This window comes from Tenrec ecaudatus, chromosome 7 (assembly GCF_050624435.1).
Source record: "Tenrec ecaudatus isolate mTenEca1 chromosome 7, mTenEca1.hap1, whole genome shotgun sequence".
In the NCBI taxonomy this organism is placed as follows: domain Eukaryota; kingdom Metazoa; phylum Chordata; class Mammalia; order Afrosoricida; family Tenrecidae; genus Tenrec; species Tenrec ecaudatus.
The window spans coordinates 157,374,697-157,398,646 of record NC_134536.1 but is presented as its reverse complement, the minus strand read 5'-3'; the positions used below and the strand labels follow the sequence as shown (position 1 = coordinate 157,398,646).

Here is a 23,950-nt window from a genome sequence, read left to right as displayed (position 1 = left end):
GGGGGATGGAAAACAGAATAGTGGGTGAAGGGAGACCTCAGACAGTGTAAGACATGACAAAATAATAATTTATAAATTATCAAGGGTTCATGAGAGAGGGGGGAGCAGGGAGATAGGGGGAAAAATGAGGAGCTGATGCCACGGGCTTACATGGATAGCAAATGTTTTGAGAATGATGAGGGTAATGAATGTACAAATGTGCTTTATACAATTGATGTATGTATGGATTGTGATGAGTTATATGGGCCCCCAATAAAATGATTTAAAAAATAATAAAAGAAATACTAACAAGTGTAAAATATATATATATTACCTTCAATTTAAAGAGCTTTTTACTAAATATAAATATTAAGATGTGTGGCTATTTTTTCTGTACATATCCTCCATGTAGTGTTATATACTTCTGAAAAGTTCTGTAATCTCCGATTTATATCATGTCCAAACAATTCTGGCATCCATGAGGGAATCAAAATTTGTTCCTTTTAAGTATTTTTTTTTTTAGTTTAGGGAACAGAAATAAGCCATTGAGGGTCAAAATCAGGGCTGTAGGTTGGGTGGGTTAAGGTTTTTCAATAAAATTTCATTGGATAATTCTTGGTATCATTGATGAATGAGTAGATGCATTGTCTTGATGAAATGGAAAAAAAAATCTTTGTACTGATCCCCTGGCATTCTTCTCACCAATACACATTTCAATGTCTTAATTTTTTTTCACAATATACCCCAATGATTGTCTTATGTTCTTCAAGAAAATCTATTAAGATCACTATTTGGAGTTTCCTAAACAGTTCCCTAAATATTTTGACTGACCTGCCTGCTTGAATTTAGCCTAAAAGTTCCCCTCAAAAACCACTGTTTTGATTAGACCTTTTTTATAAGGCACTACAAGACTAAGCGAGAATAAGAGCAAGACTGAGAGAACTTTTCTGCAGCCATGCACTGATTGTGGAAACCTGCTCTGTTTGGAATAAACTGATGCATGAAGTGAGACCCTAGCAACAACACTCTTTTGTTGTTGTTTGTGTTTACAAAATTATCTCATTGGGAATTCTTACACATATCTTATCATTCCATAGTTCAATTACTTCAAGCAGTGTTGTGCAATTGCTACTACAATCAGTTTCAAAACATCTTTTACTTTCTTGTGTTCCTTGATACCAGCTCCCCTTTAGCCCCCCACCCCCTGCATTGTACAGTATTTCATGTCTTACTTACATAATGGAAAACAAAAACCAAACCTATTGCCATCAAGTTGACTGAGTCGTAGTAACTTCCTGTACAACAGAGTAGACCTGCTATTGTGTTTTCTTCGTTGTAATCTTTATAGAAAGTCTTTGTCTGTAAACCACATGTTCAGCTGTTCAAAACCACCACCGGGAGAAAGATGAGGCTTTTTTCTGCTCTAAAGATTTACAGTCTCAGAAACCCAAAGGGGACGGTTCCACTTCATCCTATAGGGTTGCGATGAGTTAGAATTGATTCAGTGACAGGGAGGTGGTGTTTTGTTGTTGTTTGTTTGTTTTTAAAAATCGTTATTAGAAGCAGGTCGCTAGGCTTTTGTTCCATGACACTGTTGTTGCATTTGAACTGCCGAACTTTAAATTCTTAGTCGATGACAAATCACTTGCCTTATCTAGGGGTGTGTTGATTAGACTGCTGTGGTTTTGATATGGAAAGTTTAAAGCTTAAGAGTGTTCAAGTTCCCTGTAATTTAAATTCAAGACCTTTAATCCTGAACGATCACAACAACAACAAACTGATTATTCACTACCAAACCAGATTGCAGCGCTGTTAGGCCAAATTTACTATTGCAGTAGGAAATTACAATCTCTAATTTCGCTTTGCTAAATGAACATAGCTACAGTCTAGCGACATTTAAAAAATCATTTCATTTATTAGGAAAAGTTAAAAATATTTTGATTAGATGGATGACATTCATAAACTGAAGAAAATAATTCTGAGAGAATGAATTAATACATTAGTTCCTCTATAGAATATAACTAAATGCGGATAATATGAGTGCCTTCTCCACGACATTACTTGACCTCGGTGAATTAAGACTAAGCAAAATACATGTGAAAACAAATCCAAATCCATGTAATAATTTTGCAAATAAAATATTGGGGGTATTCCCACAAAAATATTAGCTTCAGGAATGGGTTTTGGGGCTGAATCCTAGTTCCAACATAAGAGCCAATAGTTCTTACATCATGGCTCTGCTTGAAACGAGCCCTCAGGGAGGGAACACCGAAGATATGGGCGCTGTAGCAAAATGTGGTGAAGAAATTAGTGGCTGGCTATCGGAGGAAATAATGTCTAGAGTCTAAAGGCTTTTTTCTAAATAAACAGCCATCTAATTGAGATTTCAACTAAGTCTACATGGAAGAAGCACACCATCATTACCCAGTGAAGAACTGTAAATTATATAATCCAAAGTCAAAAGAGGAAATAGTATCAGAGCCTAATTGTGAGAATCCGATTTCTAGACGGCTGTGGCCGATAGTGGGAACCCAAGATACATTTGTGGGAACTATATAGGAAATAACCCTCCACAATACAGGGATTGGAGGCAAGTGGTTGGTAAACAGAATGCACCGGAGAAAGGACTACAGGAGATCAAAGGAATGAACTTGATTTGAACAATTCAAACCTTGTCAATTGATTCCTCCCTCTGCTGCATGTTAGGCGTGAGCTGTTTTCTCAACATTTCTGTCTGTCTTTGTTTGTTCATATTGGCGTTGGAGTCACCCTCTTGAATTTGTGTCATATGGTTTTCAGTGTATGGAACCCAGGGTTGAGGAACCTATAGGGATAGCAAATAGAATAGGGTGTGTGTGTGTGTGTGTGTGTGTGTGTGTGTGTGTGTGTGAGAGAGAGAGAGAGAGAGAGAGAGAGAGAGAGAGAGAGAGAGAGAGAGAGAGAGAGAGAGAGAGAGAGAGAGAGAGTTCAGGTGGGGGGGCATACGGTAGTCCAGGAGTAGGACTATAAATGGGAGCTGATGTCAAGTTCAGGAAGGAAAAAATATTTGAAATCGATTGTGTGCAGCACTTGTACAATACTGCCTGATGTGATTGAACTATGGAAGGATATCTGTATGAACTCCCAATAAAGTGTTTTGGGTTTTTTTGGGAAAAAAGAAAATATCTAATATCTATCAATCTATGCACTTCTGTATGAAAGTAATTGTGGAGACATGGTACTCAGTATAAAAACAATAACGTTTATAACAAGAGCGAACCTTAATGAACGCAAATATAAAATATAAGTAAAAACAATTTAGAAATATTAGGAAGAACTACGAGGTATAGCATGAGTCTAACTAAAAGTCATGAGAAATGGCCATACTCTGCCAGTGCCACTGATGACACAGCTGCTTTGCCAAGTATGGGGAAGAAATCAAATGATTCCCAGCTATCAGAATGAACAGCCTCTGGGGTCTTAAAGGCTTGTCTTCAAACAAGCAGCCATCTAAGTGAAGTATCAATTAAGTCCACACGGAAGAAGCACACCAGCCTCTGTGATCCAAGGATTGTAAACAATAAAATTCAAATCCGGATGAGATAATGGTATTAGCGCTTGCATTTGGAACATCCGATTTGAAGGAAACTGCGGGTGACAGTGGAAGTCGAAAATCCAGTTGGAGGATCAGCACACAGAACCGTAATCTAGGGATGGGAACAGCCCAGCTATCAGACAGAAATTGCTGTAAAGTTCATGATGGCAGATGTAGTGAGGTTAAAATAGAACACCTTACTATCTGGTCTCCCTTTTGACTCAGTTTCACTTTCTTGCAGGCTCTAATGTTTTCTGCTTTTGTTTCCTTTGGGTTTTTCCTCTGCTTTAGAATGTAATTATCGGTTTGATGTTTTCTTGTTTTTGTTTTGTATGTTTTTCGGTATATAAAATCCAGTACCGATAAACACATAGAGACAAAAACTGGGTTAATAGTTTCCCAGAGGCATCTAGAGGAGGATGGGGGAGAAATGAGGAGCTAATAATAATGACTACCAGAAAGAAGAAAATACTTAAATATATATATATATATATATATGTGCACCACTCTTTTTAATATTATTTTATATATTTTATATATTTTTATATATTTATAACATTATTTTATTATATTGCAATATTATATATTATAATATTATATATTTTATATATTTATAATATTATTTTAATATTATTTAATATTATTGAAATATTTAAATCTATGGCATGTGAATTATATACCAACAGAACTACTAAAATATGTGCAAACATACCACGAAACAAATAAATACAAATATAAAATGTGTTTTCACACTGAAAAATCTGTCTCTTTGTAATTATGGTCTTCATGATTGCCTAGGTACCTTAGGAAACCAGAATGATAATCAGATTTTAAAAATCAAAGCAATCACTTCATGTGGGAGATGGCTAGGACAAAAGCAGTTAATCCTTCCATTTTCCACCTCGAACAGGCCAGTTAATCAGTTGTAATTAAGAGGCAAAGTAGCAGTTTAATAAATTGGCACGTGTCACCAGTTGTCATCTTCGGGATCCATTCACACCTCCATCACAATGACAGCTATCCTTCACTTACACTAATAACCCGACTCCATGGAGGAGTGGAGGATGAGGAATGGTTAGCGCATTGTGAAGGTTCTAATGAAGTGGAGGGTGAGGAGACGACATATCTCATCTGGAAGTGGAAGTTTGCAAGGATAAACTTTAATTACGATTTTGTGTAATTTTGGCTCCTTGCGTTTGACAGAAACAAAGTTAAAGAGTGGAGAGACACAAAGCTTGTTTTCCGACACAGGTGATTCCTTTTCTCCATCTTTTTCGTGGATGTGTAAAAACATCTTCTTGGTGAACTGCTACCCCATGCCCACTTCATTTGATAAATTACTTTTAGAATCAGGCTTCTTTCTGTTTTAACATTTTCCATTTTTTCCTTTCTTTGACAGGCGTCTGCTTCAAAGCATGCATATTCAAATACAATATAAGGAAACCAAGTAAAAGTCAATTCTTCCTCTTCACCGCTTGGCATGCATGTTTTTGGCGATCCACATTAAATAACAATACGAGCAGTTGTGTTTTGTATCGAACTTGCATTACATCATTTGCTGACTATGAGAGAAAATGGGCCTTTATTTAAATAGGGGAAAGCACAAGCAATTTTCACATGTGGTTTATAGCATCTGGCCAAAGCAACTGCTCAATCCTTTTGCAGCATTTGCAAGTTCGTAATGGTTATCCTCTTCGTGTCCAACATAAATGCACTCTTTTTGAATAGTTAAACAACTTATTCCCCAACATTGGCAAGAAAAAAAAGGAACTAATAGGGTGAGAGCTAACTGTGTACCCCCCAGGCACCCGCAAAGCTTTCTTTGCTTACCTTTCTTTGCTTGCATGGTGAGGTATGTTATTGCCAAATCAGAATATGTTCCATGATGTCTTGGGATGCCGTTATATCAGGGTGATCTCAGACCATATTGTTTTAAAAGGAAGTGCTTTGGGTTATAAAGGACAATGGTCATATCAGAATGAGGCTTATTTATCTGTGTATTGTCACTATTATGTTATACATCTTCAGTTCACCAGAATATATTAATTCGGTTGAATCCAAACCACTCAGGCTACAGATGTCAACTTAATAAATGGGGATTTTTGCTGTTGTTCCACACAGAAATACTCTTCACCATGACCCTTCTTATAAAACTTTCACTATGCGTAGCCAGACAGACTTGAAATACAGCGTATCATAAAGACACGCTTAGACTTCGATTGCCTAACAATATTTGTGAGGAGCGATGTAAAAAATTGCGTTATGTTTTAAACGTCTATCTTCATTAGCCTAAGAGATTATAGTAGTCTTCTTTCTAAATAAATATTGATGACTGCTTTCTGACGTAGCTTCTCCTAAAAACAAAACAAAATAAAAACTCCACCACACAAACGGGTGCTGTTGAAGTATGAGTCATGGCCACCTTATGGATGTCAGAGTACAACTCTCCTCCATGGTTTCCAGTCACTAAAATTTCAAGATCACAGACTTTTCTGTGATTACAGACCTTTCTTCTCAGCTCTGTCTGAGTGGACCTACACCTACAATTTCTCAATCAATGTGATGAATATTTATCTGACTCAGCCCCTTACTGAGTCTGTTGAGATATATAGAAGGCAGGAGATGACAGATATATTGTTTCAGTTCTTCCTTAATTTGAACTTACTTAGAAATTCTTGTTTAAAGAACTAAAACCTGTACTTCAGAATTTAAAGTCATGAATTTCTATTATTCTATCATGAATTTCTATTACTCTAAAATTAACAGTTTATCCAGTGGAGAATGACAGAATCTATGTATCCATTATCTACCCCATTGGGACAAATGGGGCCACTCTCTTTTTTTTCTCTCAAAAATCAAAATCAAGGGCCAAAGGGTCGTGTTTGGATAGGAGTCTCTCTTCAATTGGAATAATTTAAAATTCTATATGGAGAAAAAATATCCCTTACCCTCAAGTACCTCTATTGTTCTATTCTCCAGAGCCCTGTTTAAGGAGCACTCCGCATGAATAAAATACTAGAAGAACTAGGTCAACATCGCACCAGCTTTTATTTATTTACATTTCTTTTGTGCTCAACAGATTGTTGTCTGCACAGTGGGAAACTTGAGGAGCATGAGCCCTGCCTCCCCAGAATGGGTCTCGCTAGGAAATATTAAAGCAGCAAAACGCTAATAGATGAATCCGTGGGGCAGACTCAAGGGGCTCAACCCACATTTCACACTGCCCTAATCAATTCATTGGCTTTGAAAAAAAAAAAAGAAGAAGAAGAAGCCCTGCCAGTTCCTTGTCCAGCTGCAGCAGGCAGGAGTGGGAACATATGCCTGTCTGAATGGGGAGGAGGGGACAGGCCTCTCAGGGGACACCACACAAAGAAAGCCAATCTACTCCGCAAAGCGTGGCATGACTTAAACACTCCATTGTATGAAATATGAATGAGTGCTCATTGTGGTGCACAGTGTGTGCAGATCCATGGTGTCCTCCCATTAGCCACATGATTAACCAGATTACACGGGGAAGCTGCTAAGGTAAATAAAGCCAAATAAAGCCAACCTTCTGTCACTTCCTCCCCAAGGCCTGACCAACAAGCAGCCCAGGAGCTGGCCGCTTTGTAGCCAACTGGGTGGAAAGAAGAAATGACCATGAATATCATGCTCAGTAATTAAAAAGAGAGAGCGAGAGAGAGGCAGAAAGAGAGAGCGAAAGGAAGTTGTCTCATGGGAAGCTCTAGGAGAAACAGTGTGAAAACATCTTTCTGATCAACTAACATGTTGCTATTGTTCCCTTTGACCACATAGGACTAATCGAATCCTCTGCTAAACAGGGGCGCCATATTCCCTTTTGTGGACAGGGACACAAGGTAAAAAAAAAAGACAAGAATTAAAGCTGTCTGATTCTGTTCATTGAGGGGCAGACTTCTCAGCCTGCTGCGCTGTTAGCCTAGCATCCCTTTCCTCCCCAGAAGGGGTCTCCTCTTTACTTCGGAACCTCCTGCTCATGCTTGTGAACAGATAGATGAAGCGGTTCATTCGTTTATGGAAATTATGCCAAAGTGGCGATTCCTATAGCCCAAGGGGAATGGGCACAATTTGGACTGGTACCAATGACAGAAGTATTCATTATCTGAGTTCTGATCTGGAAATTAAAAATCTACATATGTAAAATAGCTTTGGAATATTTTAGCTTTATAATAATATATTTAGTTTAACAATATATTTATTATTTATATAGATTAAAAAGTGAACGCGTTTGGATGAGTCTTATGTTTAAAATATTGTTTTAGAGATTACTTATTACTACTTAAAGATAAACCTGGATATTGGTTAAAAAAAACATTTTAGTGCCTAAAAACTAGATAGACTATCTGAAAAATAAAGAATTTTGATAAATTAAAGCACACATCAAGAAAACATATATATTACTTTGATGAAAATCTAGATATTTAATGTTAAAATATATTTTAAATAAGTAGGAAAATACTATACTCCATAACATGTTTAAATCCATTGGAAAAATTATTTAACATAATTGTGAGAAATAACCCTTCATGTCTGTTAAGAATAATTTTATCTGCCTCAAAGTAAAATCATTTTTTGTTTCCAAATACATTTATAGATGTTTACTTCTCTATATACAAAGTTTATAACAATTATGCCAGATAAGATAACATGCATCTTAAAAAAAGCAAAACATTATTTTTAATCTCCCTTTGAAGGCAATACGAAATAAACTAATAATTAGAAGAACTCTTTGGTGTTTTAAAAAATAGATATTGAATCTTTTCTATATAACTTTTAATTGTGAGATATCATTAATGTAATCCTCTGTTATGATTTTGTCCTTCTAATTTTATAATGAGCACAATAATAAAATTGTGGCATAGAAAAGCTGCTCCCAATTATGAAAGGAAAATTCCACTTTGAAAATGAATTTCTGACTTCAAACAATCTAAGGCAATATCTAAACGGGTATCAAGTGAAAGAACCAACAATCAAAGCAGTAAAAATAATAGAGCTTCTTTTATTGATGGAATTACTCATTGATTCAGTATCCCCCCTCCTCCCGCTCCCCGCTTCACCAACTCACACACATAAAAGCGTTTTTCTTTATATAGCTTTATTGAAATATAATTCAAATACCACACAATGTACCCATTTAAAGCACACAATTCAGTGGTTTTATGAATACCCAAAAGTTATGTAACTAAACCCACAGCCAATTTTAGTACCTTTTGGTCACCCCCAAAAGCTATCTTCTCTTTAGCCATCTTTCCTCATTCCTCTCCAACCCAGTCCAGGGAAACTATTAGTATATTTTTGCCCTTATAGATTTGATCTATTCTAGACATTTATATGGAATCATGTGTCATATTCTTGAATTTATCAAAATATTTTTGAGCCTCATCCACATTGTGAATATATTGCCACATTATTCTTTTTGGTATTAGATAATACTTTATTGTTCCATTCTATAAACCACTATTTATTCTAGGAACATCGCTTTTACAGACCTAAGATGAAGTAGTTCATTCGTTTATGGAAGTTATGCCAAAGTTGCAATTCTTATAGCCCAAGGGGAATGGGTACAATTTGGACTGGTTACCAATGCCAGAAGTATTCATTATCTGTGTTCTGATCTGGAAATTAAAAATCTACATATGTAAAATAGCTTTGGAATATTTTTATCTTTATAATAATATATTTAGATTAACAATACATTTATTATTAATATAGATTAAAAAGTGATAAATAATTTTTGAAAGATGAAAAGTCTAACAAGAACGACCAACTTAAATAAGAAGTTTTCCTGGATTACATAAAATCTATGTTTTTTTAACAAATCAATATTTATTTGAATCTTTACTAGAATGGAGGGGCCCTGGTAGTATAGTGGGTAAGCACTTGCCTGCCTACCAAATGTCTACGATTGAAGCCATCCACTCTTCCATGGGCGAAAGACGTGGCAGTTTGCTTCCATACAGATTACAAACGAGTACGCAATGGTCACAGTTCACTTTGTCCTGTAGAGTAGGCATGAGTCAGTACAGATTCCACGGTAACGGATATATTTTGCTCTGGGTATGTTACTGGAAACCTTGAGAAACTGCTACACTATCATTTTTCCTGTGAGAAAACAACACACATAATTAAATTGTTTTTGATGAACAGTTGTGAAAGTCGTCTTATAAGCATACATGGACAGGAACATGGATTCCTGTGGTAGAATCATATGGTCCTAAAACAGGCAGATTTTTGCTTTTCAGCCTTCCAATCCAGTCAATTAACCCAGTCTCCTCTCCGCCACGCTTGCGAGCTGCTCTTTAATATGACAGCACGATTCTATTCGCAGCAATGGCGACAGTTATGGTCCTGAGCTCTGACTGGCTCCCTCTTTCCTTCTGAAATGCATGCATCAGAACTCTCTTTGGCTTCGACTCTTCTCTTTGTTCTTCTCTTTTACTGGAGTTGTCTTGTGTTGTTTTTTTTCTAATGTTTAAGATCCCCACCATGATCCCAATTCTACCTTACAAATCTGGCTAGACCAGAGGATGTACACTGGTACAGATAGCAACTGGAAACACAGGGAATCCAGGACGGATGACTCCTCCAGGACCAGTGGTGAGAGTGGCGATGCCTGGAGGGTGGCGAGAAGGTGGGATAGAAAGGGGGAACTGAATACAAGAATCTACGTATAGCCTCCTCCCTGGGGGATGGGCAGCAGAGAAGAGGGCAGGGGGAGACGTCGGACAGTGTAACATATGACAAAATAATAACAATTTATGAATGATGAAAGGTTTATGAGGCAGGGGGAGTAGGGAGGGAGGGAGAACATGAGCTGCTGACATTAAAGGCTCAAGTAGAAGGCAAATGTTTTGAGAATGATGATGGCTACAAATGTACATATGCGCTTGACACAATGGATGAATGGATGGATGGATAGTGATAAGAATTGTATGAGCTCCCAATAAAATGATTTTTTTAAGATGCTTTAAACAGACTATAATTTTACAGGTGGTGTTGCTTCTTTCTTAGGTAAAAAAATTGCTTGTTGACTACTATTGCTTAGATGATGACTGTGCTTTTTCATGGTTGATTGGTGAAAAGCGATTATTTTTAGGTTTCCTGTTGTCCTGACATAAGAAACTATCCAATGGTCTTCATTTCTCCTACCAATACTGGCCTGATATTCTGAAATTGAAAACATTCTGCTATGCAGTTTTCCGGGAAAGGAATACATTTTCAGAAGAGGAAGAGCAAACAGAATATTAAATGGTCCCTGTCAACTGCTTAAGTGTGGTGTGCTTGTCTCCTCGGCCCCTCTCTTTGGGTTCCGTTGTTTCTAGAAAGCAATCAAAATGATAAACTGTTCCAGGATTCATTGCTCTCTCACGATATGAGGAAGAGGTGAGCATTCATTCCTCTTTCTTGGTTTTCACAGAGTTGTTTTAAATAAGGTTTGAATAATGAATGAGATGTTTTCAATCTCAAATTTCATATGTTCGTTTAAATATGCTGAAATAAAGAAAACTTTTAAATGATAAACTGATATTTCTTCGTGTTGTTCATATTTAATATACTTTTTTGATTTCCAGTTATATCACCAATGGCATAAAAATTCATGTCTTATTAAAACATTTGTCAGTCCTTACAGAACCTTTCATTTCCTAAGATTGTGAATACTTGTTTTATTTATAGCTAGGATTGAAGTCATTTATCAGGTAGAGAATTCTGCATTTAAATTACCTTAATTTCTTACTAAATAATGGCAAACAGATTTTATTAAGCAAATTATTTGAAAGATCTCAGTTTAAGCATAATAATGATAGAATTTGGCATTATTTTGGTTCAACTATGCAGGGCTGTGTTATGCAGATTGACAGACAGGTTCTGGCTTTTCTCTGGTGATTATGTGCTTTGCATTGAGGTTGCCATTCTCATGCTTAATGCAAAAGAATCTTATTTGAACCCCTGTTACCAAGGATGAGAATATAAGTACTTCACAGGTCTCACACATCATCATGGAAAAAACACAGTATGTCATTATGTAAACAAGAGGCTTGATTGGGATATTATGGTAACCAAACTCTAATAGATTAAAGTGCTGTCTTGCATCAAAATAATAATTCATTTCTATGTAATTGTATTTAAACTCTGTGTATATATTTTAAAACTCCTGGATAGGTAAATTTTTCTTTGTACAAGGTAATCAGGAAATTACAGGGAAAAATTTAAAAGCTGAAACCTAATTCTGATGACTTAGTAATAGATTCCTTAAATATGTTTCTAACTCTTAAACTTATTGCATCTATTAAATTGAACATTTAAATCAAGAAATGAACATTTTAAATGTCATAATTACTTTCATGAAGCATTTGACTTTGTATGTCTTTTTTTACAGACTCAATGATACAGTAGTATAAGATTGCAATTGGCTATAGCCTTAGGATACTTCTACCACCATTAGATTTTCTTCCATCTTCTACGCATTATCTATTCTTCCTAGAATTATAATATCTAGTGAGTCTTCCACAATAAGAGAATAAGTAGCATAGAAATCAACACAAAGAAAAAAGAATTCAGATTCTATACTAACAATTGTTTTTATTCTAGAAAGAGAATATCTCTAGTCCTATCCAAAACATGCCATTTTGTATGTTGTATTTAAAGAGTAACTGCAACATTCCATTCCCTTTATGTTCAAAAATAATAAATAAATATTTTATGTGTTATTGCACAGAATGTTAATTCATGTTTTGGGTTTTATCCAATATACTAATGTAGATGTAATACCATATCTCGAGTTTCCAATTTACTCTTTATAATATTCCAACAATCTTGTGGTTAATGTTTGTAAAATAAAAACATTTTATTTTTCAGGGATTATTTGTCAAGGAATTTCTAGTGAAAGAATTGTAATGTGTTCAGAAAACTATTATTCCTTGTGGTATAAAATAAAGAGATCCTCATTTCACATGTTAAACTTATTTTTATTTAAACTAATTTTATGTACCAATTTAAAATCTTGGGTTCTGCAAAGTCTTTAGTACATTAAGAAAAATCATTTTGTTGGGGCCTCATACAATTCTTATCACAATCCATACATACATCCATTGTGTAAAGCACATTAGTACATGTATTACCATCATCATTCTCAAAACATTTCCTTTCAACTTGAGCCCTTAATATCAGCTTCTCATGTTTCCCTCTCCCTTATTGTTTTGTCATATCTTACACGGTGTCATATCTCCCTTCACCCACATTTCTGTTGTCCATCCCCCAGGGAGCAGGTTATATGTAGATCTTTGTAATTGGTTCCCCCTTTCTACCTGACTTTCCCTCCACCCTCCAGGTATCACCACTCTCACCACTGGTCCTGAAGGCATCATCTGTCCTAGATTCCCTGTGTTTCCAGTTCCTATCTATTCTAATGTACATCCTCTGGTCTAGCCAGATTTGTAAGGTAGAATTGGGACCATGATAGTGGGGAGAGGAAGTATTTAAGAACTAGAGGAAAGTTGTATGTTTCATCGTTGCTACCCTGCACCCTGACTGGCTTGTCTCCTCCCCGTGACCCTTCCATAAGGAGGTGTCCAGTTGCCTACAGATGGGCTTTGAGTCTCCACTCTGCACTCACCCTCATTTACAATGATATGATTTTTTGTTCTTTAATGCCTGATAACTGATCCCTTAGACACTTCACAATCACACAGGTAGTGTGCTTCTTCCATGTGGGCTTTGTTGCCCTGCAAGTGCCCATGTGGCCACTTGCTTACCTGCAAGCCTTTAAAACCCCAGATGCGATATTTTTTTTTATAGCCGGGCACCATCAGCTTTCTTCACTACATTTGCTTATGCACCCATTTTTCTTCCGCAATCATGTAGTACATTTTTTAAACATTCTTTTTCAATATTCTGTAATTTTTTTCTGTTAACCAAAAGGACCTGACCGTTTGAGAAAAAAAATGTTGCAATGATTGAGTCAGTTTGGGCTATTTTTTCAAGGTTGTTTTGAATTTTATTTCACTGAAAATTTTTTTATCCTGGTCAAATAAGCATATGCAATAAAACTAGGGTTGGTACAGAGTTCTACAGAAGAACAGTGAGCTAGGTTCTTCCCTCCTGAAGTGATTCCCTAGTGTAGTTCGTAAATAACCTCTCAAAAAGTCATGATGCAATAACTATATGATATCAATAGTATAGTTCTATAGTTTGAGAAACGGAAGCGAAGGGGTGATCAACAAATAATCAAAAGACTGACAGTTCAAAGACAGACAGAAGTTATTTAGGACAAAACAAACAAACAAACAGGCCACTCTGATTCTGTAATGATGACAGCCAAGAATTGACAGTCTGTCACTGAGGGTCACTGAGAGTTGGAAAAGCCAATGGCACCCAACAGCACATAGTTCTTGAAACGTGTACCATCTAAAAACATTATGTTTCTTTATTGAATATGTGGTTTGAAAAGTGAAATAGCATTCGATTCCAAAAAATAAAACAAAAAAAAGATATGTGGTTCTAGGAATGACCATTTCAGGAAGATAGCATAAATACTCGTGTATAAGCCGAGTTTGTGCTGAAAAACTGGGGTTCGGCTTATACGCGGGTCAGTGGTACCCCAGTGAGGTGTAACATCTCACAGGTGATTCCTGTTCCTTCGCTGTTCATTCAAAGCCCTGCTGACTCTGCAGGGCTTTGAATGTTTGTTTACTCACATCTAACCAATCAGAGTCGTCCTATGACGTGGATGGCGCCAAATCGCAGAAGAACCCGTAGTAATTCCCTTACTCAGGCAGCTGAACTGGTAAGGATGTGGCTTTGGCTGCATTCCATCTCTCCCCTCTGGTCTCTGTTAATTCACATCCTGCATTTCCCACTCTAGGCTTATGCTCGAGTCAATCAGTTTTTCTGTTTTCCCAGGTAATAATTAGGTATTACCCTTGGCTTATACTTGGGTCGGCTTATATTGGAGTACATACGGTATATATTTTTTTCTCTCATTCTTTCTCTCATGGATCTTCCTAACTCCAAATTCCAGAACCATATGTTAATCTTTATTTTAATATTGACCTGGGGGCCAAACAGAAGAATGGCAGCGGCAGATTATCCATTATATCCTTATTAAAAATAAACTTGTTGTTTAATGTCAATTATATGCATATTATTAAAATTAGACATTATTATTCTATGAGTTATTACTCCTTTTGTCTCCACTTAGAGAAACATGGAGTTTTGGAAAGTTTAAGCTCTGCAGTAACATACTAAGTGATAGGATTGAGTACTGCACCCTGACATATCTAATTTAGGAGCACACATGAAACCAACAGGGGATCAATATGCATCAGCACTGACTCCATAGCAGCGAGTGAACGTGAACACTGCCATGCACTGGTAACATAGAGGAGGGTGCAAGATCTGCTAGTACTTTCTTCTGTTGTATGCAGGATCACTATGAGTTTGAACCAATTCTACAACACCCGATAGTAGCAAACTCAATGTTGGAATGAGTTATTTTTCCATTGCGTACTGCTTTGGATTACAGCAAAAATATTGGTATAGATTTGGTACCCATTAAGAATAGTTAGACAAGCCAGATGCCGAACAAAAATGATCATTTTGAAGGTACTGAGCAGCTGACAATACAGTTTGGATTTAAAAGAGCAAGATCCTACCTAGATGGGGAGCTAATTTGGGTAGCACCGTGTTCTCCTGGGCACTGATTCCTTCAAAATATATTTCAGGTATTGGTTGAGGACAGCCTGAAATGTCAGGGAGAGAGTGAACATTCACAGACCCCAGACTTGGAGAAAACTCAGCAACAGCAGATAATGATTTGGGGCTAAAAAGACAACCAAATATGAGAGACCGTGATCTTAAAGGGGGAACTGATTACAAGGAGCCACATGTGACCTCTTCCCTGGGAGAGGGACAGCAGAGAAGGGGGGAAGGGAGACCCCGAATAGGGCAAGATATGACAAAATAACGAGGTATAAACTACCAAGGGCATATGAGAGGGGGGAAAAGGGAGGGAGGGGGGGAAAAAAAAGAGGACCTGATGCAAGGGGCTTAAGTGAAGAGCAAATGCCTTGAGAATGATTGGGACAGGGAATGTATGGGTGTGCTTTATACAATTGATGTATGTATATGTATGGATTGTGGTAAGAGTTGTTGGAGTCCCTAATAAAATGTAAAAGAAGAAAAGAGGAGAAAAAAATGATTAGGGCAAAGACTGTACAGATGTGCTTTATACAATTGATGTATGTATATGTATGAACTGTGAAAAGAATTGTATCAGCCCCAATAAATTGTTAAAAAAAAAAACAAATAAATAAAAGGAAGTACAGAGAAAATGTTCTGAATCATTAAGCTGTTCATCAGACAACCAACACACCAACATGTAAGCTAGAATACAGTAAAACCAAGAATAAAAAAACAGTATTTGTTTTCTTAGACACAGACATGGGTGTTGCACATATGCGTTTTCAAATGTCTAAGTAGAAAGCCCCTTGAAACTATGAAAATGAGTACATTATTTTCATTGTTTTTATTTTGTTATAAGTTGTATTTTGTTTGTTTTTTGGCTATCTATCTGTCTACCCATCATCTATGTATCTCTCATTATCGATCATCTACCTGGTAGGCATGGTCGCATTAGTTCCTATTTATAGACACCTTAAATATAACAGAACAAAACACTGTCTGTTTCTTTTTCACCATCATTTGTACGAACTCAACTGTTTCAGTCACTGTATCCATCCTCTCCTTGAGGGGAGGTGTCGTGCTCCAAAGAATGGTCCCTCTCATTGCCTGTCCAAGGTTAACAACGGTGAAGAACATTTATCCTTGCTTCAAAGGAGCGTTCCAGTCATCTTTCTTCTAAATCCACTTTTGGCTATTCCTAATGTAACTCGTGGTATAGTCAATAGCATTCCCCAATACTATAAGTCAAATGCATCAATTCTATTTTAGTTTCACATATTTGTTGCCAAGTTTCTGTATGTGTATAAGGCTATTGAAAAGACCATGGCTTGGGTCAGGCACAACTTGATCTTCAAAGTGACATCTTTGCTTTTTAGCACTTTAAAAAGCTCTTTTGAAAGAAAAAAAAAGGGGGGGGTCTTTTGCAGCACATTTACCTAAAGCAATATGTCTTTTGATATTTTGTGTGTGTGTGTGCTGCTGCTTCCACAGGCATCCATAAAATGAAATCCTTGACAACCCCATCTTTTGTGGATCATGATGCTGTTCATGGGTCCAGGTGTGTAGACTTGTTCTCACTTTATGATGCAGTATAATCAAAGCCTATAGTCGTTGGTCTTCACCAAAAAGTGTTTCCAGTCTTCTTCAATTTCAGAACTGCGTATTGCAGGTTGTCTATGAGTATTCCTCGAATCCTGATGCTGAATGATTCTCCATGCAGTCTAGCTTCTTGTATCAGTGTCTGAGCCTTCAGATTCAGTAAAATGAAAGGATACAACCCTGATTTACACTTTTCTTGATTTTTACATTATGCAATAATCTCTTTCTTCAACTTATTTGGTCTTTGTGTACAATGTTTTACTTTGACTCTAGTGAATTTGTTTTAATTTTTTTAGTTTCTACTTGAAGTTGCATATAAGTGGCTTCCATGAATATTGATTGTGACCTAATAAAATGAAATTATTTATAATTTCCCTCTTTTCTCCACTTATCATGATGTCCTTTTTTCCAGGGGTGAAGATTTGTGTTTTCTTTATGTTGAGGTGGAATATTGCCTTTACAGAAATGATTTATTTGAACATAAAATATTTAGATTTCCATGTGACAAGAATTCTATGTAATCGACATGGGTGGGGGATCTGCTTTTAACAATTAAAATAACTTTTCCTTTCATCGTAAGAAATAACCAATCTGTCATATGCCAAGTGTAATAGTGATAATAAAGACATGCTTAATTGAGCTTGGCTATGAAATTAAGCATGAGTCGAAATTCTATTTAAGTAATTCAACATAAACTGGTATTTAACATCAATGGAGGTCCTTAGGAAAATGAATTATTGCTGTATGATAGATTTATGGTTAGCCTTTGAGTATAATAGCAAACTATTTGCCATAACATTATATTAGTTGAATTTTGTTAAATGTTTTGCAATTTATGATGTTCATGTATTATCACCTCATTTCTAATAATGCTACAGAGTCAGATGTATGTTTTTATTCATATTACAGAGATGACTTAGAAATGTCTTTCAGGCTTCTTTGTGTTTCTTTCTTTTTGTGTGTGTGTTTCTTTATTTCATATGTACAGTGAATGCTGAAGTGGTAACTCAAATAGAATTCTTCAAATTATGGTACTGTCAAGTTACATTGATTATCTTCAATCAAATAGCACATTTTCTACACTATGAAGTCTAAGGATAACATATTCTAGGATTTCTTCCATCTTCCAAAATGAAAGAGAAGATAAGATTAGAAAGATCAGGAAAGTGCTCTTGATTTTTAAATTTTACTTAACTAGCTCTATTCCCCAAATTGTTCTTCCTTCTCTTCTATTTTCTAATTTATTTGTACATTTTCTAAAATTTGATAAGCTCTGAATTACTGTATTTGCCAGCATATGTATTCATATAACACTAACTTTTATTTGATTAACAGTGGGTTTTCCAATCGAGAGAGTCATCGTGGCATTACTAGAAGGAGTCTTCCAGTGTCAGAGATGTTTGGATTTCCTTCCTCACAGGTGGACTGTTAAAATTGTTCTGTACATTTGTCAGGGATACTCTAAGTGGTACTAAAGCTGACTGAGTCCCAGCAAGGGCTGACAGCTTCACTCCCGTTACAGCTGATTAAAGGGCCGAGTTTCTAGGAGATGACCCCCAAAATCTACCAGAACAATTCATGGCATCATATTTTACATTGGCTACAGTGGAATGTCAGGGACCTGTTTCTTCCAAATGGGAGATAGGTCATAAAATCCAGTAGTTTAATAGCAATTGCTGGATGGCAGTAAATGTATATAATAACACATACTCTTGTACTCCTATGGACAGGTGCACTATGTATACAAGCGCAAAGATGACATATAAATATGCAAACAGGTTTACATTTCTAATGATGCCCATTAATGCTTATTGCCAGCAAATAAGATGCCAAGTAATTGGTGCATAAGAATATCACACACAGTAGTGACAGGCCTTACATTTTCATCGCGCCCTTATAATACCAAAGTGTTTTTCACAGTTGATTATACACCTTACTATATTTTTACATTAGTAATCTGTACTGTGTTTGCCAACAATCCCTTCTCCCTGGCAGAAGTATAGCAATGCCAATTTTAGTCTCCCCCCCCCCACGTTTCTCTGAAGAAAAAAAAAAAGGGCATATACCATTTGCACAAATTCTAATGGTTGGGCCATCCATTTGCAAACAAAGTAGAAAGCTCCTGTTATTGGTATAAAAACAAGGTAATTAAGTAAAACTCAAATGGAGATTAGTACTATGATTATCCAAGTGGGTAAATATAAGTATTTCAAAATTCGGTTCACAGGCCCCATATTAAGGAATTATTACATAGCAAATTTGATATCTAATTGTCACAGCTTGCTTTTTCTGAGAATATATTTTATGCCTTTTGTAAAGTACAGAATTTGATTATCTTCTGATAACCTTGACTGCAATATAGAAACCACTGTGCTATCATTGCTTATTTTTAAATTATGGGTTTATGAATTTATTACATTTTAAAATTCCACAGTCTTTGGGTTATGTCTTTTCCAATCTGTTTCAAAAATTCATTCTATTCTTAGCTTGTGCAGCAATAGAATTTGATAACAATGGTTTATAATTGACTGTTAACCTAAGAATTAGTGACTCAAACTCACACAGTAGGTACAAAGAAGAAAGATTCTGTAAAGATTTTTGTTGTTCTTAGCTGCCTTCAAGTCAACCAATAATTCATGGCAATCCGGTGTTGATCTCCGATTGTGTTCTCTGACCCACTATCAAGTGCAAAAGTACTCGACCATAGCTCCTGTTGTAAAGCAAATGCTCCTGAGCCCAGTCTAATGAGGACATACACTGCCGCTCAGTTTCAGGAGGGATCCAGGGTCCAGAGGCTAAGCTTCACTTCTAACTTGTCAGCATCAAGGGAGTCCAGACTGTGGAACTTGCTACTGACATCCAAGCAGACATACGTGATGCATAATACAAATGCGTGAGCCACAACCAAACACACAGGAATACCGTAACCATCACACTCCATGATGCCACCATCCCGGCGTGCCTGTCACACAACGCTCCAGAAAGGAAGAGATGCCAGCTGAACATCACCTAGGAGAAAAAGGATAGCCAAACTGTGACAAGAATAATCAACATCAACTCAAATTTAAGACCAGCGCCCACTGGGGATGCACCTCTTACTTAGTGATTCTGGAGCTCTGAGGTATAGATGTCAGTCTGCTTGTCTTCGGTTTGGGGATGAATGCAAGTTCCAGTTGTTTGTACATTGAATCCAGTGAAATACAACCCGTCCTGATGCCAAAGAGCCCACTTCTAAAGCTGCCACAGACTCACTGAGATGACTTCAGGTCAGGTATAAGGCATCATGCAAAAAAAAAAAAAGAATATATATATATGTGTGTGTGTGTGTGTGTGTGTGTGTGTGTGCGTGTATATATATACCATATTGAATGAAGGGGGAAGTGCAGAGTGGAGACCTGAGGCCCAAGTGTCGACCACTAGAGATACCCTCACAGAGGGGTGTAGGAGAGGAGACGGGTCAGTCAGGGTGCGATGTAGTACGATGAAGAACACAGCTTTCCCCCAGATCCTACCTTGCAGGACTGGATAGGGCAGAGATTGTACACTGGTGCATATGGGAGCTGGAGGCACAGGGAATTGAGGGTGGACGATACCCTCAGGAGCAGGGGTGTGAGGGGCGAGGCTGGGAGAGTGGAGGGTGAGTGGGTTGGAAAGGGGGAACTGATGAACATGTGACCTCCTCCCTGGGAGATGGACGGCAGAGAAGGGGGGGGAAGGGAGACTCAGGATAGGGCAAGATATGACAAAATAACAATCTGTGGATTATGAAGGGCTCATGAGGGAGGGCAGAGTGGGGAGGGAGGGAGGGAAGAAAAAAAGAGGACCTGATTCAGAGGGCTTAAGTGGAGAGCAAATGCTTTGAGAATGATTAGGGCAAAGAATGTATGGATGTGCTTTATACAATTTATGTATGTATATGTGTGGATTGTGATAAAAGTTGTATGATCCCCTAATAAAATGTAAAAAAAGAAAAGGAAAAAAAAGAAAAGAAAATGATTAGGGCAAAGAATGTATAGATGTGCTTTATACAATTGATGTATGTATATGCATGGATTTTGATAAGAGTTATATGAGCGCCTAATAAAATGTTTTAAAAAAATAAAATAATTTTAAAAAAAAGAAATTCTTATCAGTGTAATGCCCAGGAAAGCATTCAAGTTACAAAGGTATTTTCAGCCAATATTTTCAATGTGTGGGTCTAGGCTTTTGTGTTAGGCAGTTCTAAGAGGTCTCTATTAATTTTCCCCAAGTTCAAATTGGGATTGAGAGGGAGGCATACTTTCCTGCAAACTGTTTTCCAAATGGGAAGTTCATCTTTAGATTTTTAATATGAACAAAAAAAATACTATTGCAAATATTGTGTTCATTTTGCTAACTTGGTTAAGTATTTTGCTAGCTGGTTAAATATTAATATTTCCAAAAGGAGAACTCTAAGGTTAGGGTAAGAATGTTTTCCTAAGCTCTCACTGGCTCCACTATCATTGGCTCCCTAAAATGATGGTATTTGGTTTTTCAGTCTTTACATTTGCATTCAGATTGAAGCCTTACAAAGGGAAAATTCTTGGGTCTGACACTTAGAAATGATCACAGTTGTTGAACTGTTAGGCTGACATGTGTCAGATATTCAAAATAGTAGAAAGAGTTTTCATGTATTCAAAAGGATGAAAATAAGAAAAGCTTCAATTCAGCTTTCATAACCAGATTAAGCTTGGCCTTTTTGGGGAATGAACTATGCAGATTTCAAGTAATACAACACTAATTGGGCACATCCTTGGATATTTTTGATGCCCTGACACTTAAGAGCTGGACATTTTATAAATTAAAAAAGTAGAAGTTGTTGTTTTTATTTACTATTTTTTTGTAAGGTGATTTTCATCTTCGGTTTAAAGTTCAAGGTGGTGTATTTCCGTACTCGTGTCCAATAAAGATTTCACTCTAACTGATTTACCTGCGCTCAGGTTGGTTGCTGTTGTGTACTTTAAGGCTTGTTTCATATGTAATGCATTGCTTATAACAATGATAATAAAAATTCTTTCTGTAAAACAAAAACTGAAGGTACCACTTTCTTAATCTGCGTTTTGCTTTTAGATCAATTGTTTTTAGTAAGAAAGAGAATAATTTTAATAAACGTCTTTCATTTTATGTTTATTTTTCAGTTAGCATTTATATTATTATGGTGGCCATACATGTTTCTCATGCCTAGCATGAGCCTTCCTTTTAAGAATCTGAGAGGAACATGTAATATGGGACATAGAATTTATAGTAACGTCTCCCAAGTTGGGTTTCTCTAGAATGAGCCTTTTACCTATTTACTTCTGAAATGTGAAAGGTATATAATTTTCAAATGTTCATATACACTTTACTATTGAAACAATTTCCTAAAATCATTAAATAATTCAAAAAATGATTATATGAAAGTGATTTTCACACTTGCCTGGCAGGGGAGATACCATGAACATGAAGGTGGTTTTCCCAGGGGGAGGCTCATCCATTGCACTCCGGGTGTGCTGACCCCTGCGATTTCCCCAAATGTGGGAAACTAGACTGCATAATTTTTGTAGTGGGGGACTGTGTTTGCACTCTGCCCTGAGAAAACAAAACAATAATGTGATTTCTACCAAACTCTGCCACCATATTTTCCTCTCTAAGTCTTAAACAGAGCTGAGTCCTGATGTTCAAAGACTAATAACACCTCCTTCCAAAATCCTTCAAAAAACTTCACAACATGTATTATACCATGGTAACTGAGAGGCATTACTGAAACCAGTATGAAGGCCAAACATGGTAGTGGGACAGAAGGAAAATGTAAGGAAATAGAGGAAAGGAGTAGGAGGCAAAGGGTATACATAGAAGCCTAGATACAGACATGTACATATGTAAATATATTTATGATTATGGGGGAAATAGACCTATGTGCATATATTTATAGGTTTAGTAGTAGGGTAGCAGGTAGACATTGGGCCTCCTTGTGTGCATTCCCTTAATACAAGAGCACCTTGCTCAGCTAAATAGTCATTTCATGATACTCACCTTCCCGACATGATCGCTGAAGACAGACATGTGCATAAGCAAATGTGGTGAGGAAAGCTGATGGTGCCCAGCTATCATAAGATATAGCATCTGGGGTCTTAAAGGCTTGAAAGTAAACAAGTGGCCATCTAGCCCAGAAGCAACAAAGCCCACATGGAAGCAGCACACCAACATGTGTGATCATGTGGGGCCGAGGGAACAGGTTTCAAGAACAAAGGTGGGGGTGGGGGTGGGGTGGAATCACATCATCGTGAATAAGGGGAGTGTGTGATGGGCACCCAATGCCCATCTATAGACAACTGGACATCCCTTGCAGAGGGTTAGTGGGGAGGAGATGAGGCACTCAGGGTGCAGGGTAGCAACGAGAAAACATACAACCTTCCTCTAGTTCTTGAACGCTTCCTCCCCACAATTATCATGATCCCAATTCTACCTTACGGACCTGGTTAGATCAGAGGATGCACAGCAGTACAGATGGGATCTGGAAACACAGGGAATCCAGGACAGACGAAGCCCTCAGGACCAGCAGTGAGAGTGGCGATACCAGAAGGGAATGTGGGGTAGAAAAGGGGAACCGATCACCAGGATCTACATATAACCTCCTCTCTGGGTAATGGGTAACAGAAAGGTGGGTGAAGGGAGACGCTAGGCAGTGTAAGATAAGATAAAATAATAATTTATAAATTATTAAGGACTCATGTGGGAGGGAGGGGCCGGGAGGGAGAGGGAGGAGGAAAAGGAAATTGAGGAGCGGAGTCCAGGAACCCGAGCGGAAGGCGAATTTTGGAAAATGACGAGGGCAACAAATGTATAAGTGTGCTTTACACAATTGATGCATGTATGTACTGTGATAAGAGTTGTATGCGCCCCAATAAAATGATTAAAGTAAACATGTGTTACACATGTTGAAAACAGGCATAGATTATTTGTAATTTGAGACTGATACCAAATACAGTCGTGAATCACATAATCTGCTATGGCAATACCTGAGCACATATATACATCCATTGTACCAATGCCAATAAACATAGTGTATTAAAATGTTGAGGCATTTACAATGGTTCTTATTAA

The 23,950-nt window shown here is 37.1% G+C and overlaps 1 non-coding gene and 1 pseudogene across 1 annotated transcript; both read left to right on the top strand.

Moving 5' to 3' along the window:
* The window catches only part of LOC142452562 (lysosome-associated membrane glycoprotein 1-like), a 147,081-nt pseudogene extending 126,030 nt beyond the window's left edge, over window positions 1-21,051 (top strand).
* A 1,224-nt stretch (window positions 21,052-22,275) lies between these two features.
* LOC142453838 (U1 spliceosomal RNA) lies at window positions 22,276-22,438 on the top strand. The gene has a single exon (XR_012785422.1). It is a non-coding gene; the product is annotated as a U1 spliceosomal RNA (small nuclear RNA).
* Window positions 22,439-23,950: the final 1,512 nt, after the last annotated feature.